This window comes from Vipera ursinii (assembly GCF_947247035.1).
Source record: "Vipera ursinii genome assembly, chromosome: 7".
In the NCBI taxonomy this organism is placed as follows: domain Eukaryota; kingdom Metazoa; phylum Chordata; class Lepidosauria; order Squamata; family Viperidae; genus Vipera; species Vipera ursinii.
In genome coordinates this window covers 62,546,487-62,567,944 of record NC_139521.1, presented here as the reverse complement: position 1 = coordinate 62,567,944, position 21,458 = coordinate 62,546,487, and the positions used below count along the sequence as shown (strand labels likewise).

At 39.0% G+C, this 21,458-nt stretch overlaps 1 protein-coding gene across 2 annotated transcripts in view; it reads left to right on the top strand.

The window, feature by feature from the left end:
- The window catches only part of GRID2 (glutamate ionotropic receptor delta type subunit 2), a 1,067,823-nt gene that overhangs the window by 650,872 nt on the left and 395,493 nt on the right, over nucleotides 1-21,458 (top strand). The gene's annotated exons all lie outside the window — the stretch shown is intronic.

Genomic DNA, 21,458 nt, shown 5'->3' with positions numbered 1-21,458 from the left:
TGAATGCATAGTGAAGATGTAAGTCCTTGTGATTAAATTTAAGACTGAGCAGAGAGAGAAGGGTGAGAAAAGGGTGATTAAATGGCACCACTGCTCATATTTCATTACAGCCACTACAATTTTCAAGTGGCATTGCTCTGTCTATAGCTGATCTTAATCTACTTTGTTCCCTTCATTGTCAAGAAGTTCTAAAATTATTTCCATAGTAAAAAAAAAATATTCAACACAGTCAGGTATTTCTATAAATGCAGATTAAATAGGATTTGTATTTTCTAAACTTTCAACATCAGAATTACTAAATTAATCATGGTAGAGTATTCAATAAGTACGTACAATCGCAGGATGTGATATGCAAATAGTTTTTCATTATTGGTGTTTTACTAAGCAGTGCTTAAACAAATGGATTTGGTTTGCGGATTAAAAATGGGAGTAGATTATAGTAGTGATCTGATACAGCATTTCAAGCTGAATTTAGCATAATAATAGAATAACCTGGCAGAATGAATTTTGTCTCAGAGGTACAGCATGTTGCAAGCTCAGATTATACAGGGAAGCTGTTGGAAAAGAAGACTTTATGTTTTCGTAAGCTAAGAACATGATGCCATGCATATTTTTTAAGAAATCCAGATACAAAAACACTCTTATAACTACTGTAAAATCAACACTAATAAGTAAATAAAAATCTGCTAAATTGCATTCAGGAAGAGTGTAATAATCAGGTCTTAATCTGGTGCTAAAATTAAACTCCCCTAATGAATGGATTTATTTAAGTTTTTTTAAAAAATACTAGATTAACAGTTACCATATTTAAAAAGAAAAATATTTTTTCCTGGATTTAAAATACCAAATAGATTTTAAATCAGTCATGTGGAATTTGTGGTTACTTGCTGTTTGTATAAAGGCAAGGCATAGATGAGGCACAGCCTCTTTTCAAAGAGCAATACATTTATTTATTGATTTGATGTTTATCCTCTCTTTATTTTTTTTCATAAATACCTCAAGATGGTGAACATGCATAATACTCCTTCTTCCTCCTGTTTTCCCCCTGTGGCAACTCAAGCACAAAACAACTAGCAATCACCTGGCTATTTGTTTTCGTGTTTCTATCATTCTGGCTTTGTGTTATTCAAATTGATGGTTTTATTTTTATTTTTTTATTTTAATCCCATTTATATCCCGCCCTTCTCCGAAGACTCAGGGCGGCTTACACTCTAAGCACAAATGAATGTGCTTAGCAATAGCCTTCATTCTATGTATATGCCTGCTTATTAGGGCTTTCGCCCCCCCCCCCAAGCGGCATTATTACAAAGTCAGCTTATTGCCCCCAACAATCTGGGTCCTCATTTTACCTACCTCGGAAGGATGGAAGACTGAGTCAACCTTGAGCCTGGTGGGATGCGAACCTGCACTAATTGCAGGCAGCTGGTGTTACTTAAGGAGGCATTAGCCCACTGCTCCACCAAGGTTTCCTTATAAAATGGGAGAGGGAGAGGATACGTTTGACTCACTAAACTTCTTAAACTTCTTAAACCCAGTGAAGACTTCTCAGAGTTGTACAAGGAATATCAGAACAGTCTTGAATAGAACTACTTCAGTTAAACTTCCCTTGCCAAAAAAAAAAAGCTGTAGAGTTGGATCAAGGACAGTGATAGAAAGAGCAGGGCTAGACAAATTCAATACAGCCTTAAGCCAGGCACTCTTTCTCAGCCCAACCCATCTCACAAGTTTGTTGTTGTGGAAAAAATAAGCGAAGGAATGAGTGTTATGTATGTTCACTGCATTTTTTTAACAGAAGAAAAATGAAGGCAGGATAAAAATCAGACGAATCCTCTTTATCCTGTTTTTCTTTATCACGTTAGTGATAGTCAGGGCTTTTTTTTCTCATAGTATGCTCAGAACGGAGTTCCGGCACCTTTTTTGGATGGAACCTTGTAGGGTAGGCAACGCGGGTTGTATGACATGTGTGAGTTCTGGCACCTTTTTCTTTTACAAAAAAAGCACTGGTGATAGTGATACAATTAAGAGATGGTTACTGGCCCCCAATCATCCAATGAGCTTCTGTAGTTCATTGTAGTTGAAGGCCTGGAGGAACATTGTCCATAGGGTCCCGATGGGTCGGACATGACTTCGCAACTAACAACAACAACAACAACAGTTGATGTCTACTTGACATACTTGGTGTCCAATATCTTAATTATCTACCCTAACAAAAGCCAACACAGTCCCAGGTTGTATTAACAGAGATAGAATCAAGATCATGGGAAGTACCAGTACTAATGAAAAGAAAGACCAGGGGTGACGTTATTTCAGTCTTCCAATACCTGAAGGTCTGTCACCAGAAAAAGGGAGCCAACTTATTTGCCAAAGCACCTGTAGGCAGGGCAAGAAACAATGGATGGAAAGTAATCAAGAAGAAAACCCACCTAGAACTAAGGAGAAAATGCCTAAAATTGAGAACAATTAACCAGTGGAACAAATTGCCTTCAAAAGTTGTGGTGTTTAAGAAGAGGCTTTTAAGAAAAAGACTGGCTAGCCATTTATCAGAAATAATATAGGTCTCCTGTGAGAGCAGGGGTAGGACTAATGATCTCCAATGTCCCTTCCAACTCTGTTACTGTTACTAGTGAGGAAAAGAAGAACCACTATAATTTTGTCTTTCCTCCAGCTCTATAGTAGACTTTTCCTATAAACTCCACATACTCAGGAGAATGCCAATATGTCATATGAGAATAGAACTAGTCCTTTTGTTTTGTTTTTCCATATAAATAGGTTATTATTATTATTATTATTATTATTATTATTATTATTATTATTATTATTATTATTATTATTATTATTATTATTATTAATTTTATTTGTATACCGCCCTTCTCCCGAAGGACTCAGGGCGGTGAACAGGGCAATACATATTATAAAACAAGATACAAAAATTAAAAACGATTAAACAAAATGCCCACGAATAAGTTAAAACACATTAAAAGTAGGTTAAAACACATTAATAAAACCCAACCCCATCCCATCAGGCCAGGCCAGCTTGTTCGAAAAGGTAGGTTTTGAGATCGCGCCGGAAGGAGCGGAGGTCAGGCGCCATCCGGAGCTCGACCGGAAGATGGTTCCATAAATCTGGCGCGCCCACAGAGAACGGCCTCCCCCTGGGGGCCACCAGTCGGCATTCTTTGACCGGTGGCACCCTGAGGAGGCCCTCTCTGTGGGAGCGTACTGGGCAGAGGGAAGTTGACGCCAGCCGCAGGTGCTCCCCAAGGTGTTCCGGACCCATGCCATGTAGGGCTTTGTAGGTCATTACCAACACCTTGAATCTCACCCGGAAGACAACTGGAAGCCAATGCAGCTCGCGGAGCAGAGGTGTAACATGGGAGTGTCGGGAAACTCCCAACACAACTCTCGCGGCTGCATTCTGTACCAGCTGGAGCCTCCGAGTGGTCTTCAAGGGTAGCCCCATGTAGAGAGCATTGCAGTAGTCCAGACGAGAGGTCACGAGGGCGTGAGTGACCGTACGTAAGGCATCCCGGTCTAGATAGGACCGCAACTGGCGCACCAGGCGAACCTGGGCGAAGGCCCCCCTAGTCACAGCTACTATATGGTCTTCTAGAGAAAGCTGTGAATCTAGGAGGACTCCCAAGTTGCGAGCCCTATCTACGGGGGGTAATAACTCACCCCCCATAGAGAGAGATGGGATATCCTGAATATCCCGAGATGCCGATACGCTCAGCCATTCGGTCTTGTCAGGGTTCAGTCAAAGCCTGTTCCTCCCCATCTAGACCCGAACCGCCTCCAGGCAGCGGGACATCACGTCGAGGGCATCACTGGGGTGGTTTGGGGTCGAAATGAAAAGCTGGGTATCATCAGATAAACTTTCTAAGGGAATAGAATAGAATAGAATAGAATAGAATAGAATAGAATAGAATAGAATAGAATAGAATAGAATAGAATAGAATAGAATAGAATAGAATAGAATAGAAGCTGGAAGGGACCTTGGAGGTCTTCTAGTCCAGCCCCCTGCTCAAGCAGGAGAACCTATACCATTTCAGACAAGTGACTGTCTAGCCTCTTCTTAAAAACCTCCAGTGATGGAGCACCCACAATTTCTGAAGGCAAGCTGTTCCACTGGTGGATAGAATTTCATGAATCCAGAATATAGTTTTAATTGGCTTCAGGCTCAACATGTAAACCAAAGTGAGTTGACCACTTTTAAAAACATAGTACTAAAACTGAGCATGTCCCTGAAATATTTGCTTTAAGCAGACAAGTACTATGTGAACCAGAAAAGCTACTACTCAACTCATCCTTTATTTCTGCTGCTGATATTGTTGGCATCCTATACAAAGCATAATTTGCAGTGAAAATATCTGTCTGACGCATTCGCTCTTAGACTAGTGGATCATGCCTAGATCAAAATGCCTGGCTTCCTAAAAATGAATTTTAGAACTCTACAATATTATGTCAAATCTGTCTTTAGGAAGGATTTCACGGGATGCCATCGCAAGCTGAATGAGCACATTTCACCTGGCAACTTTACCTTAATAATACAGTGCTTTGCACTCATCCTTCAGTTAGTACTTTTAAAACTGTGCAATAAAAGCTTAGGTTCAAGTACTCTATTCTAGAGAGCTGGTGAGTTAATCCTGTGATTTCAGACCTGTGTTGCTATATTCAGTTGCAAAAAAAAAAGTGTGCTTTATATAATCTGCCTACAGATGTGTTGAACAAAGTCTGAAATGTCATTATAGGCTTTTGAGAAAGTAAAAGATCATCCCAAAATTGAATTATAATCCTAAGTGTACAACTGTCTGAATGGGTAAAACACTTTTTGGTGAATCAGAATCAGAAACATTTGCTTCCTAGTAATGTTTTTAGCGTTGGTTCTGAGAGTGAGAGAGGATGAAAGGATATAAAATGGCTCCATACCAAAGGATGGAAAATTGAGGGAGGAAGAGGTGTTTACATAGATTTCTTTGGATCACTTTTTGCTGATGTTTAAGTAAACTGCACAGCTGAGTTCCTGCTAGACCTCAGTTCCTGCTTAAAAAAAAAAAACTCCACACACACTCTGGAGGCTGATAGTTGAAGTTTCATCAAAATATTGGTGCTCTATGAAATTCAGAGATGACTTTGACAGTCAATAAACTACTGCTATGCTCACCTTCCCCTTAATGCAGTGCTTTTCACTCCTCAAAAGACACCTGAGTTATTGACCATATAGTAAGCTGGGAGTTCATTGGAACCTGAGCGGAAAAAGAGTTCTGATGACTGTAATCTAACACAACAGATTTACTGAAATAGAGACATCTGTGAATTTAATAGAAAAGGTACTCCCAAAGCATTGGTGATACAAAGACTGCACTGTTATTTTATTTCCTTTGTCTGCTAAATCAAGGCACCTATGTGCCTTGGAATTTTTGAGTTTTCATCCTTCGAGGTACGGGTAATCTTTTTCATTATCTGTGATGATTGGGTGTAATCTACACAAACAACATCAGACACTAACTCTTTTCCAGTCAAGAGTTTCCTTCTAAGAGTAACTTTGAAGGAAGACTACAGTTGGCCTTATCTATCTTCATGCTTGGAATTCTTTCTGATTTTCCACATCCCTAGTTTTCTTTTGCTTTGTTTTTAGTATTTGACTTTATGAAGCATTTCAGGCAACTCAGAAACTGCACACTCTTTTGTGTTATTTTGGTTGGCTCCTGATAAAATTAGCTCCCAGCTATGGCTTCATGATGTATAGCTCAGCTACATAATCATTACATTAGTTGCTTGTTCTCATCATCTGTTCTTGTGACATATGAGACTATTCATCCTATATTATCTTGCCTTCGTGGTTTTTTTTTAATTCTCCTTCTTTGAACAATGGTAAGTGGGGAAACTCTACTAGATAAATCAAGCCAGGAAATCAACTCTGCAGAAATACTAAAACTACTTTTATTGGCTCTAATAATAGAAGTTTGCCTGTATGATTGTGCTAATGTCAACCATCCAAATAGCGGACACAAAAAATGGAATCTTCAAGGCTTTGAAATGTTGTGCAGTTGTAGCTCTTTGGATTGTTATGAGAACATCCTCTTCTTTGTCAGACAACTGCATTAGTGACCTTGGCATTCTTATAGGCTCTCACCAGTTGTGGGATTCAGCCGGTTCGCAACAGTTCAGGAGAACCGGTAGCTAAATTTACCTGAATTCGGAGAACTGGCTGGCTTCTGGAAGTCCAGTCTAGGCCTCGGAGACCTCCCAGGCCTAGAACGGCCCACCAGAAGTGCATTGATGCCACTTCTGGAAGTCTGTTCTAGGCATCGGAGGCCTGGAGGAGGTTTCCCAGACCTAGAATGGCCCACTGGAAGTGCATGTTGCCACTTCTGGAAGTCCGTTCTAGGCATCGGAGGCCCAGGCCTGCATCACATAATAGAACCAGTTGTTCAGGTATTTGAATCCCACCACTGGCTCTCACGGTCCATGAATGGGTTTTTAAAATTCTGTTTCCACCCTACACTTTCTACCCCTTCCCTCTCTTTCTATGACAAGTTGAGTAGTGATAGAAGTTAGCAATTCAACCTTGGCAGCTATATTTTTCTTCTTTTTTATATAGTTCAGTGAATAAAGGAAGTATCTTCCTGTGCTGCTTCCAAATGTTATCTCATTGTTCTGCTCATTTACTTTCCTCTCTATGCAAAATGACAGTTATGGTTGGGAGAATCACAGTATTTTCACTTGATTTCTTTCTCTCTTTTTTGATATGTGGCCCTTTCTTCTATGTGACAGTGGATGTAGTTATATGTAAATAAAGGCATAATCTGTACATTGTAGTTTTTATACAAATGATAGAGTATAGGGTTACTTCAGAAATATATACACATGTTTTGTTAACATTGTGTTGTTTTTAGATATGTTTTAACACTGTGTTGCCTCAAATTATGTATTTCCAAATATAATTTTGCTCAAATTATATATTTAGAAATGTACAGTACGTTGAATCATACTTTCATGTGTTCAAACTTGCAAAATTCATTTTGTAATATTTAGAAAACTAGTACACAGAATATCTAAATTACTACCTGCAGTGATTATCTGTAGTTTATACTAGAATTTCCAAAGTTCAGATTCTATCATTCCTTCTCATTGCATATTGGTATTGAGCACTGGTGGAAAACACCAATTCAAATAAAATGAGAAATAGTTACAACTATGCTGCAGCATGTGGTGGGAACCTTCTAGTGATCTAGAGTTACAAGTTCTTGGCAACAAAAACCTGAACCAGTGCTAGTTGCCAGAAAAAGTCTAAGAATTATGTCTAAAGACTAAGAAAGGTTAGGCAGGGAGGCCAAAGAGTTTCAAGCACAGTTGGTGTTTTCACCAAAATTCCAACTGATGCTCATGGCCAAAGGAAGAAGCAGAAGATTCTGGAGTTGAACTGATGACAGTGAAAAGAATAACTAAGAAATTTTTTGATTTCTGGACCACAGTCTTCACTAACTACAGGAAGGGATTTGGGAGAAAAAGATGACCTATTGTACATCTCACAAGGATTGCTACGATTGATGCTAAAATCATCTGGAGGGCTTTAAATATGTTCAGGAAGGGATTATTACCTAAACACACACACCAAAAATGTAAGATCAAAGGCAGGAAACTTTACAAGAAGGAAGGGCAAGGAAGAAAGAAAGGCTGCCCAAAGATACGACAGGGAAACGTTAGAGTGGCATCACTAAAAGGCTTATACACAGTACCTGTACACCAATGCATAGAATATGGGCATCAAGTAGAACCATTTGAAGTCCAAGTAAATGATGGCAAAGATAATAATGTAGGTATCACTGAAACTTGGTGGGTTGGATATGATGACTGGAATACATTATTGGAAGGATATGATTTATTCAAAAGAAACAGACCCAACAAAAGGGGTTGTGGAGACACATTATAAAGTATGACTACACTGGTATGGAAATGCAGAAAAGTCTCTGTGTGAATAATGTGAAAAGAAACAAACATAGCATGGTTAGGGATGTGTACTATAGGTTACCCATATTAGTGATCTAGATTTCAAGAGAGCTGCTTCCACAAAAGCAGGAAGAATTTCATAGATGGAAATTCTGCTGAGAAAGCAGTTTAGGAATGTCGAGAAACTCTGAAAAATGAGATAATTAAGGCCCCAAAACAATATTTCAGAGAGAAAAAAAGGGAGATACCTGATAAGACACCCCCCATTGTTGCATTAATAGCTCTCTGATAAATTAAGAAACGAAAAGGACAAGTTTTAAAAATGGAAAGACAGCATATAACAAAAGTGGAATATCAGGAAAGGAGCCCAAATCTATAAGGATGGAGTTAGGAGGGCTAAGAGTCAGCATGCTAAGACTTGCTATAAATGCCAATCTCCTCCCCCCCCCAAAAAAATGTCTTTGATTTTGTCTGTAACAAGAGAAAAAAGAAGGAAACAGTTGGCCCAATGATTGGAGAGGAAGGCAAGATGGTGATAGCCAACAGGAAGAAAATTGAATTGTTTCATTTCTACCTTGCATCTGTCTTTTCACAGAAGAAGAAAAAACCAGTCCATATTGTTAGAAGTGGCAGTGTGGGAAGCATAAGGGAAAAGTAGATCAAAATAGCTAAAGAATTGGTGAGAAAACATCTAGTTCTTCTGAACAAATTCAAGTCTCGTGGACCAATGTATTACATTCCAGTGTGTTAAAGGAATTGGAGGATGTCATCTCAAAGACTGGCTGATTTTTTTCCCCCCAGAAATACTGGCACATGGAAAAAGTGCCAAAAGACTGGAAAAAAGAGCCAATGTTATTCCAGTATTTAGAAAGCTGAAAAAGTGGATCTATATAATTTAGACCAATCAGCTTGACATAAATACCTTAGAGAATCCTAGAGTGAACAACAACAGTGGGTTTGCAAGTCGTTAGAAATAAACATGATGATTACCAGGAACTTGAATGGATTGAGGTCATGCCAGACAAATCTTATTGGTGTCTTTAACAATGTTACTAGAGTAGTGAACCAACAGAAAACTATGTATGTAATGTATGTAGATGTTGGTAAAGTATTTGATAGACTAGTCTATTCTTGTTAAATTGAAATAATATAGTAGTTAATGAATTCACAGTTGGCTAAGCAACCATAAGCATATGTGGTTCTTAAAGGAACTATGTCCATCTGGAGGGAAGTATGCATTGGGATATCTCGGTTCTGTTCTAGGCCAATACTTTCAACATGAAGGAATAGAAAGGATGCTTATAAACATGTAGATCACACAAAGCTGGAAAACTGCTAACACGCTAGAAGTTCAAGATTCAAAATGAACATCCTACCTAGCTAACAAAATGTTGTTCAGTTGTGGAAAATGTCAGATTTTACACTTGGGCAGGAAAAAAAACAGACCAAGGAGAAATGAAAATGAACTAAAGAGTTCAACATCAACAGTTCAGAAGCATAATTCTTTTTAAGGCAGCAGAATATATCACCAAAAAAAGATTGCATTACTAAATCTTGGATTCTCATATTTTTCCTTTCTTTCTTTTGGTGTGGTTATGTAGGCTTCCTAGTTAATTGCTGCTTTCCAATAATGCAACTGGGAAGTTATATTAATCACTGTTTCTTAATAGCATGTGCAGTAAGTCATACAGTACAGTGACTGTTGTGACAATAGGTTTGTGAGTATAGCAACAGCTTTAGGGACATTAATTTCTGGTGTGCAAGAATGTGCTTTATAAATTTATGACTGATTTTTCTCTTGAGAAGCTCAAGTGCTAGAAGCAAAGACATTGGATGGGGATTTGCAGTGGATGCAGCAGGAAGCTATGATACAGACAGTGAAGTTACATGACAACCATTTAATACAACAGCAATTGTGAAAAGAAAAAGGGCAAGGCTCATTCTGAGTATCCAGGAATAAGGCCTTCAGGGGAATGAAATAATTTCTTCCAGTTCTTAACTTTGCAATAGACTATCCAATCTTCCCTCCTGTTTTTGATTCCGTTTCTTTCTTGGTATTAAATCTGTTAAACCAGCCTTTGTTGGTGTGTTGATTTGTGCATCCTCTATGATTCTTAAGCATTTTCTCCTTTACTTTGTCTTTCTGGAGGCCAAAATGTGATTCAATTTTTCCTTTGACCTCACGTTGATGGGAAAGGAAAGAAAATTGCTTGCCACTTAGATATAGTACTGCTAGACTCCTCTTGTTTTTCTTGAGCTGAATTGATCACCAAATTAGCGTGTAAATCTCAGTTCTGGCAACTTATTTTTATTTAGGGAGAAAGTAGAAGAATATAATAGGAGCACAGAATGGTGGCAACAACTAGCCCACTGAGCTTCTGACAATACCAGCATTAGTAACATTTCCTAGCAGTTGGTATCAAAATTTTAAGTGTTCTTTCTGTTGCAAGATTGTGTTTGTGAACAAGCAGGCATTAGTCATGGAGAATGGATGTTTATGTAGAACTTTCCCATCCTGGGAAATACAAAAGGAAGATACTGTCTTGATAGTTTTGTTTCTGCCCAGCACAGAGCCTTGGTGGAGCAGTGGGCTAATGCCTCCTTAAGTAACACCAGCTGCCTGCAATTATTGCATGTTTGCATCCCACCAGGCTCAAGGTTGACTCAGCCTTCCATCCTTCCGAGGTAGGTAAAATGAGGACCCAGATTGTTGGGGGCAATTAAGCTGACTTTGTAATAATGCCGCTGGGTGTGTGTGTGAAAGCCCTAATAAGCAGGCATATACATAGAATGAAGGCTACTGCTAAGCTTGTAAGCCGCCCTGAGTCTTCGGAGAAGGGCGGGATATAAATGGAATTAAAAGAAAAAAATAAAAAAAAATAAAACTGGGAATTAAGTGAAGCCATCTTATGTTGCAAAACAAGTTGTGTTGGATTCCACAATGGTAATAATTGCATTTTTGCTGCAGAAGTACAGGCTCATTTGATTGTGAAAAACAAAACAAATCATTAAAGCCAAATTCAAGTGCAGTGATTTCTAATCAGTGGAACAACTTCACTCCAGAAGTTGTGGATGCTCCAACACTGGAAGTTTTTAAGAAGAGATTGGACAACCATTTGTCTAAAAACCCCTGCCTGAGTAGGGGGTTGGACTAGAATAACTCTGTTCTGTTATGGGAATGGGAATAGAACAGAATTTAGGAGTAAAGAAAGGACGTATCAGGGCCAACTATCACTTCAATAGGAACTATTTCAGCAGCTTCATCTGAGCATGGAACAACTGTTGAGAGAATGGGACTCAAAACTTAGAACTATAGTTCCTTTCTAGTGTTTGGACCAGTCAGTGCTTCATAAACCTGGGTAAATCACCCCAATTGGATAAAAGTAATTTTTTCTTTGGGTAACAACACAGGAACCCAATCACCACAGGGACATTGAAATGGACTTTAAGTGTTTTGCTTACATTGGATAAAAAGGACTTCCTGATAAGCAGTTTGGGGTAAGGAAGGAAAAGGCTTGGAAAGCCCTGATCTAGAAGGAAAGACATTTAGCGTTGATAGAGAAAAAAACTCTTCTGTGAGGAAAAGGCAGGAAGTAAGGGAGATGTAATAAAGGTGTAAAAGACAACTTGGAAAAAAAGTTTACATTGCAATAGTCTAAGACTTTAAATCTGTTTCTCTGCACAACCAAATCAAGGACTTTTTTTTTAAAGGCCTCTATTAAGACTTTTTTCTGGGCCAAGCCAACGGAAAGTCCACAGTGGGATATACCTGGTACCATTTTTGCATGATGAGCAAGTCTAGATTGATTACTACATTATAAGATCACTTGTACAAGATTACTGGTACAAGATTACTAGAACCAGTGGCCCACTTCAAAATACAGTACTACCTTTTCCCAATATTTTAGATGGCAGAATGAGAAACCATGAGATTGATACCTTGTAGGTCAGGCGTCTTCAAACTTGGCCCTTTTATGACTGCTGTGGAGTTTTGAAAAACTGCCAGGGCTGCTTCGCCCCTTCCCAAAACAAAGCACCCCTTACAGCCCAGCCTCATCCCACACAGTCACTACCCCGCCCTGCCACTTACTTGTCCAAAATGAAATACAGGTCGAAGCCCTATAGCAGGTGGCGCCCCCCCGCCTCTCTCTGCCCCCCCCCGACCCATCACAGGGGACCACCAGAGCATTCAGAAATGAGGGGAAAAGGTGCCCGGAGGTGGGGGGTTTTTGGGGGGTGGTGGTTTCAGATTTCCCTTTCACTCTGCTTTTCCTCGGGTTCGTTTTCAGGGCGCCTCTGCCTTGCGCTTCCAGTGCAGCTAAGCCCGTCACTGTCGGCCAGGTGATTGGCAACTTCCCGTTCCCATTGCTTTGCTTTGCCCCAGATTTGAGGAAGGTGGAAGCCTCCTACCCCCTCCTGCCCCCTTGCCTTCAAAGGAAAGAATTTGGAGCCCAGCACTGATCCCAGCGCTTCTGCTGAGCCCTGACAGCCCTGCAGCTCCAGCCGTCTCTCGCTCAGGCTTGTGCGGTGCTGCCGCTGGTTCAGCTCATTTCCCTCCCCCGCTAGGATGGTCGCGTACCACCTGCCAGGTGCCCATGTACCTCAGGTGGTACACATACCACCGGTTGAAAAGCCCTGCTCTGAAAGGTCAAAACTTCTGTTTTTTTAAATCTGACTCTTTCTTTCTTTCTTTGCCAAGTAGCTTTCCAATTAGATCACCCAAGAATTTTCTTTCTATTTTTGTCAAAATTGCTTGGTGTGTATATAATGCAGGATGTTTCAATGGATTCTGGATTCTGTCATTGCAGGAGATGTTCTTTTAGCCTGAGGTTAGCAATTAGTTTCCCAAGTGTAAGTTGGCAAAATAATTTTACAGGTAGAAATTGCAAAACTTCTGTTAAGTGTTGTCCAAATAGCATTGTGTTTTTTTTCATATCTACTGTAGCTATTCCATAGGTCATGATCACAAATATGACTTGGTATCCAGATGGGGCCTTTCAGCAAACCTGGTGTTTCTCTAAGGATACCCCAAAACTGAATGGAATTCAGATGTCACCTTCTTTGATTTTTTTAACAACAACAACAAGCTATTATTTGAGTTAAGGGGCAAAACAGGTACTTTATGCCTTCTAGAATGTGAAGTGATCCTTGGCCAACAGAAATTGTTGCCCTGAGACCAGGAACATTGTCAGAGGAAATGAAGAAAAAAAAAACCATTTTGGTGGCCACGATCATGTGATCAGTGAAAGGCTTCACTCATATTGTTGGAACCACCATACAGTATTTACATTTTAACCTCCTATGCCCTTCGCTATTCCCATGGCTACTTAAGCTTCAGGCTTTGCTGTAGACTCTGTATGATAGGCATTCTTAATCTTGACACATCAGAAAGAGAGAGAGATTGAGAATGACAGCAAACTCTTCCATCGTGGGGGGGGGGGGGAAATGGTTTTGTTCTGCTAAACTGAGAGGTCTTCATTTCAAATAATTGGAGAGTTTTTAACTTTCTTTTGTTTACGTATTTGTTACAAAGGAGAGAATCTTGTAAAGTGGCAGCATTGCCGAACTGCTTGTGTCAAATTGTCTTCCCCTTTAGCCTGATTTAAAAAGAATGACAGAAGAAAACACTGATAAATTGTTAGACGCTTCCAAATATTCAGAAGTTCTGGAGTTTCTGCCACTGACTGATGGCTTTTCTTCTTTCATCCCTTGTCTTCTTGACAGGCTCCTCTGCACTCTGCAAAATGTCCCCAGTGAGCCTACCGTTAGAAAGATAATAATCTGATTTTTCTTTTTTTTTTTTCTTTTTTCTCCATCCACTTTTGTGCTCACTGGCCAAATGGCACTCATATCTTCACAATAGAACAATGCCAGTCTGAAGTATACAGTCAAAAAAATTCACTCCTTCTTCGACTGACATAGTGCTAATCCACTGCAGGATGGAAGCCTGTGGTTTATAATGCAGGTTTATTATGCTTCTCCAGCCTTCATTAAAAGAATGCAGTCTATTGTTGAGCTCCGTATTTCTTCTCTTTTTCAGCTCAGGATGTGAGTTGCATAAACATCATTGCAGGCTTTCTGTCTAATATGGAAATTTCCAATCTGTCCCTCCTTTTTTTTTATGAAATCAGGGCTCTACTTGCCATCCCAAAACCAGCAATAGAGACAGATGAATTCCAAGCATGTACAGACGTCTGAGGTGCAGGTCATAAAACTACTGGATGCCGTATATTCTTACAATGGAAAGGATTTTGTGTGTGTGAGTGCGTGTGCGCGCGCGCTATATATTTATAAATCTTGTCGTTGCTGCTCTCTTTGCCTTGCACAGCCTTATGAAAATACAGTAGGGGAGGCATTATTTTAAACTTCCTTTGTTCTGCATTGCCTGCTGTTTGTCACTGGAGGAAACTGTTAACCTTCACAAAGCTAGAATTGTGAAGCAATTGGATTTGCCACATACAGTAGATCTCCATCTTCCTAACAGCACTGCCTTAAATGGTTTTGCCAGCATGTGGAACCTATTGCTTTTCCTTCTTTTCCACTAAATAGCTACTGCACCAGCAACCCTATCAATCAAGTATTGCCTGGATACACATCATATATAACTGATTTGTTATATGCCACCCTAAGTCATATATTGTAGTTAAAAAACAACAATTCTATAATATTAGATTGATATATTGCAGAATGTTGAACTCAATAACAGATCCAATTACGGATTAGTGTAATGAGTGAACCCAGCAGTTAGGTCTAGAGTAAAGTATGTGTGGCCTTGTAAATGTTGTTGAACTACAACTCTCAGCAGCTCAGCCTAATGTGATAATGAAGAATAATGCTGGAGTTACAGTTCAACAGTAGCTGGCAAGCTAAGGATTCTCCTCCATGGCCCTGTATAGATGTCATCCACAATTATTACCCAATAATCTTTTGTTCTGTAAAACCCCAAGCATCCCTCATTGCCTCATCCCTCTAAAATCAGGAGTCTGGGATTAAAAAAAACAGAAAAACAAATAGAAGTTTTAATTTTAGCAGCACTATGACCCTGTCAGCAGAGACACCAAACCATCACAACAGAGTCATGTTTTTCAGTGATTTTGCTAGCTTCTGAATCTGTTTCCATCATAGCATTAGGTAAAGTGGGAAGTCTGGTAACAGTTCTATTCCAAAATCTTTCCCCTCTAACATAGCTGCAACCATCTCCATCCTCCACCCCGCTTATGCACCCTTTGCAGTTTCCCACCCTGACTTATTTATTGGTTTGTACAGTTTAGCATCTTCAGGAACTCCATAAAACTTTGGAAGGCTTCCAGTATTAAAATCAGGAAAGCAATAAAACAACTGAATATAGATAATGTACATTCAGAAGATTCCCCAGTGACCACTTTGAACGCTCCTGAGATGACACATTAGCTACCATTTCTTTGGCCTTCTCCCACCCGCTCCCACCTCCTACAAGTTCCATCTGCCTGTACCCAATTCTTCTTATACCCAGCATTAATTTTCTCATTCATTTTTTTCCCCAATTTCCAGGTTGCAAAAACCCTAGAGTCACCCAATGCGAAAGTGAACCTGGTCTCTAGTTTTTTGTTTAAAACATTCAAAATGGAACCTTCCTTTCCCCCCCCCACCACACACACAGAGACTTTTTTTAAAAAAAAGACAGGAATGTTATCCCGAAATGTAAATGTAAAAAGAAACAGAATCCAGAGCTCTTAGTTGTGTTCATGCAGTTTAAAATTCTGTGCAACTGCAATGTCAACAATAGAGCCATTCTGAGGGTTTACAAGACTTGTGACATATGTCAAGTGAGGATTATCGTCTGCCAGTGTAGAGATGGGGCAGGAGCCAATACTATATTCAGGAGATGAAATGCGAGTCTGAGTAAGCCACAAAAGGATCAACTGATGCCAGCAAAGAGATACAGTACTGCTGTTTGGTAGTCATTCAGATTTGTGTAATCCCCATGTGATAGTCCTACTTTGAGGAAGATTGCACAAGGTCCCTACTAGAACCCACTCCCACACCCATGCACTCCATAAATAACTTTCATGGTAACTTCACATGAATCAATTGACGACTCTATGGAAGGTTGTCACGCAAAAGTTTGGTTACTGTATGTACCATTGATCATGAGATAATGGATTCAGCCATGTAGCTGAACAGTTATGTGTTTGCCCCTTATTAAACAAAGTCTATCACCTTTAAAGGTATCATAGTTGTTTGAGAATAGTATGTCACTGAAAATAAATTCTGCTTGGATGATCAGAAAAGATTGAATTACAAAATGAGAAGCTCTGAATTACTTCATGTAAGGGGAAGAAGGATGACATGAATATGACATCTGATTTTATCCATTATACTATTGTGTGGTTGTACCTAATGCACCTAAAGTTGTACTATATGAACTCAGTCATGGTTTTATGATTTAGCACAGTTTTATTAAAATTAATGTTACTAAGTATTTAAAAAACTCCATTTTTACAATCCTGTAATCTCTTTAATTCAGGGTAGAGTCAGGGCAACTGAATGGAACCGAACATTTACTGGCCGGATGCCCTTCCTGATACCTATGCAGAGTTCGCAGCAGACATTTTTTCTTTGCGCCCTGAGAGAAAAACATCTGCTGCTACCTAGGATTGATCTCTCAACCTTCTGAGTGGGCAGCAAGCATCTGCACCACTAAGCTACCATGCTGCAATTTTACCACTATTTTTCTTTAGTACACCACAATTAAGGAAACCATGGCTTGCTAGAATAAGTGAATGAGGTAATTACTGTTTAGGAATCCTAAACACGACTGCTCAGTGGGACCTCTGTAACCACCTATGTAGGATTGCCCTATACGGGTAGTTCCATACTTATGACCTCTCATTTTATGACCTTTCAGAGTTACAATAATCTCAGAATGAGTACTTTAGGGTCTACACAGCACTTCTAGTTATCATAAAATGTTGCACTCACACACACCCCCACACACACACTCACACACAGAGAGATACACACACACTGCATTTTAGGCACTTAGCAACTAGCTTGCCTTTATGCCACATGCCTACAGTTTGTAACATTTTTTGCCAGGTTCTGATGGTCTTTTTTTGCCAGTTTTCAGCAAAAAAACACAATGGATTTGCTTTAATGACTGCAGTGATTCATTTAATGACCACCATGAAAAATATCAAAATAAAAAAGGTCTGTTCATGTGGGTGTCTCGACTTATGATTGTAATGACTTACAACTGGATTTTGAGCACAGGCTGTGGTCATAAATGTAGAACTACTTGCCCAGAATTTCTGAGTCTTGGGTCTCTACAATTGCCAAACCGAATATAATTTTATCATTTATTTAGTAGATTTACATTTAGCCTGTCCTTCAAGAACTTAAAGTAGCTTATATAGTATTCCTTCCTCCAAATCTTCCCACACCAGTTTTATGGGTAAGGTAGTTGACAGTAGGTGACTGGTCCCAAATCACTTGGTTAGGTCCCACAGCTAAAAACTGGGGGGGGGGGTTCAATGTCATGGCCACAATCTTAACAACAACAACATTTGTGCTCAATAATATCAACCTACCTGACAGATTGGTTGCCCAAATTACTGGAATGATTTAGATCGATCTATCTAAATGCTAATTCTGATATTCTGGCTGTTTATAATAGGCCGTCCCTCACGTTCTGTCCGAAACAACCAATGTGTTAAAGTGACACAGGAGAATCTGTTTTATTACTCCTGAAGTTATTTCAGACTTCTTGTATACTATATAGTATAGCTGCTTTCTTCTGAGTAATTACTATTTTTGTTGTTGTTAGCTGCGAAGTCGTGTCCGATCCATCGCGACCCCATGGACAGCGTTCCTCTAGGCCTTCCTGTCCTCTACCATCTTCTGGAGTCCATTTAAGCTCACTCCTACTGCTTCAGTGACTCCATCCAGCCACCTCATTCTCTGTCATCCCATTCTTTTCTTGCCCTAATTACTATTTTTACCTCTTAATAATTAGATTTTTAAAATATATATATACAGGTAGTCTTCGACTAACAACAGTTCATTTAGTGACCATTTGAAGTTACAAAGGCACTGGAAAAAAGTGACTTATGAAGGTTTTTCACACTTACGACCATTGCAGCATCCCATCATTACGTGATCAAAATTCAGATGCTTGGCTCCTGGCATGTATTTATGATGGTCGCAGTGAACCAGGTTCATGTGATCACCTTTTGCAATCTTCTCACAAGCAAAGTCAATGGGCAAGCCAGATTCACTTAACAACTGCAGTGGTTCATTTAACAACTGTGGCAAGAAAACTTGTAAAATGGGACGAAGCTCATTTAGCAATGTGTCACTTAACAACAGAAATTTTGGGTTCAATTGTGGTCGTACATTGAGGACTACCTGTAGTTCATCAAGTTGGTACATTCACTTTCCAATCTTTATATACCCAAGCAAATTTAGCAATGAAAAATATTCTCAGATTCTCTTATTATCTCATGATCATTATCCTATTTAGTCTCCTCCCTCTCAGGGGAGGGTATAGTGATACACCTGAGTCAGGTAAACTGGAAGATTGGGGAGGGACTATTCTTCACAACTAATTGGATTTGGTTAGACTAAAAAAATGAGAATGAATTACAATCTATTGTACAAAACAAATTACATTCCTTTTGATATAATAATAAATATGCAAACTGGGTTTTCACAACAGCTGAAGAATGAAAGCCCTTGCTTTTATCAAATTGTCATCATGAAGAGAAGGAAGGAAACAAGAGTGGAAGTTTTGTTCAAATACTTTTTAATTGGATGGATGTGCAAATCATTTAATTGATTGAATTAGACTTCCAATTTCTTTTTGTCAAAGCAGTTGTTTTTTCTGACTTAGTTGCTTGATATTTGTGACTCTGTGCTGGTCATGGTTTTGGGTTTTTTACTACTAAAAAGTCTAAGTATTTAAGAAACAGTGGATTCAGCTGCTAGCGGTGCTTGGTTAAGTTATTTCTGTTTTACATCATTCCACCATTCTCTAGTCTCCCCATCTACGTATTTTGTTTATTTTGAACAGCCTTTTATATTTCATTATATTAGGATAGCCACAAATAAACTGAACTCGGGAACGCCACGTTTCATCTATTTCCTATTGCTCCTTCATGAGAAAATTAAAGTAGGATGTGGGGGCAATTCACACAGCTTAAATGTAGCATACCAAATTTAATCTCCCTCTTGTTGCTCCAGATTCCTATTTTTTTTTCCAGTGAGGGGATTTAAAAGTGCAAAATGGGAATCTTGAAGGAAGGTTCAGGATTACACCGAGCTAGTAAACTCATGTTGATTCCAGCAACGATGCGTTTAAAATAAAAAATATCCAAAATTTTGATGGTGTACTTCATTTATGTATTGTGGTTATTTGCTCTTTATGGAAAATATTAGAGTTCAGAATAAAAGTGAGAATCTGGGTGGAAAATGATTATTTTCTTTTTGGAAAGGATTTTTATGGTAGAGCAGAAGCAAAGCTGGCATGCTGGCTGAGGAATTCTGGGACTCCACAAGTTTTTAAAGTTGCAAAGTTTGGGACCTCTGACCTAAACAAAGACAGTTTCAGGATTTTTTTTTTCAAAAAGCAGCTAAGAATGGAGTGTTTTTCTTCACAGCCCTCATACTCCCATCTTAACCTAACATATTTGCTTGTTCGCCTTTCATTACCAAATCACTGGATGTTACTGGATAGCCTTAAATGACCAGTGTCAAAGCAAAAAGTGATGGTTCCTGATCATTCAGACATTAGCCAGTCTTGGCTTAAACCATCCTTTTCTCCAACCAAATTTGTCCAAAACATTTTCACCATCTATTCAGCTCACAATATGCCCCTTGCATGTAAAGGTATATTGACTGCTAGGAGGCACCATGGGAATAATTTTATCACACAGAGTATACTTTGTGTAAAAATAGACACATTTAATTTAATTTAATTTAATTTAATTTAATAATTTGATTTCTATACCGCCCTTCTCCCGAAGGACTCAGGGCGGTGAACAGGGCCATACACAATAAAAATATTATACAAAAATTAAAAAGTCATTAAACATTATGCCCTTAAAATTAATACATATTACATACCTCCTTACCAGGGTGTTTATGGAAATCATGAGCAACTCTGCATATGGGATATGACATAATTTAACATCTATATATCTCACTGCTCTTAATGCTTAAGAGAGGGTATATAAGCCATTGAGGTTACCAATTCGGGCATACACTTTATTGGACTGAATGTTGCTAAAAGATATCCTTTGGAGAATTTATGGATAAACTTTAACTAATGTTCATACTGGCATTAAATTCGTGGAATATGATTCCTATTTAAAGGTGTTTAGATAATGCAAACTATTTTATACAAAACATTTGTTATTGTCTATTCAATGCCAATGACATGTTCTTCAAGAGTTTTGGTAGATAGGTGGATGACGCTTTAAGTAGAACTAAACTTAAATTTCTCAAAATTGTTTAAGCATTTTTTAAACTATTACCACCACCACCAACTATTTCCATTTTGTGACCTAGGGGGAAAAAAACCCTGCTTAGCCTCAATCTTCATTGGTTTGCTTAGGTAACGACAGCTTCTCTTTTCCTTGTTTTTTAGTGTTCTGAAATGAATCCCTCTGAGTTTAGGAAAAACTCATATATATCTGCCAGATGGTTTCACAATGCCAGTTCAATTGTTGCTACTGCTGAAATTACAGGAGCAGTGTTAGGTTTTCCTCACAAAAATGGGGTGTTCCCTACTGCTAAGTCACTCTTGAGAATCTGATGTTATTTAAAGAATGGTCTCTTCCCTTGGTGCCTTATATTGCTCCAATGCAGAGGATAGGTTTTTCCCTAAGCTCAATTCAAGGAAGGGCATTTATTAACCAAACATGCTTCTACTGGAGCTACAGTGGAAAATCATTTTTTTAAAAAAATTGTGCTGCTTGACCCAAAGTTGGTCATTTGCATTCTTTTATGCCTCCCCCTCTGTTGAGAGAAGGCTGTTCAATTTTGACATAGATGGCCTCTTTGACCATCTATGGTTTGAAAGAGTAGTCAAAGAGGCCATCTATGTTAAAACTGAACAGCCCTCTCAACAGAGGGGGAGGGATGTGACATCATCTATCTTCAGTCTACAACACAGTCCTTTTAACAGTTCCAAGAAGGCTCCACAACCATTTGCACCACTCAGGTGACCCTGAGGACCCAGATAAGCCTCCAGAGGCTTCAACAACTGTATAAAAGAATGCAAATGTCCAGCTGTGTACAAGGAGTATAAATCCTGCCGTTCCCCACCATCCAGTCAGAGCTGAAGAAACTTCTTGGATGAGAAGCAAAACATCTTCAAAGAAAAAACAAAAAAAGTCCAGTTGCCTCATGAAAAAAGCACCCTGGGATAACCATGACTTGGATGACTGAGAATCTCCGTAGACATTGTGCATCTTGAATATTTTAGTGTGTTTTAAATTTATCATCAAACATTAAGACTTAAATCATAT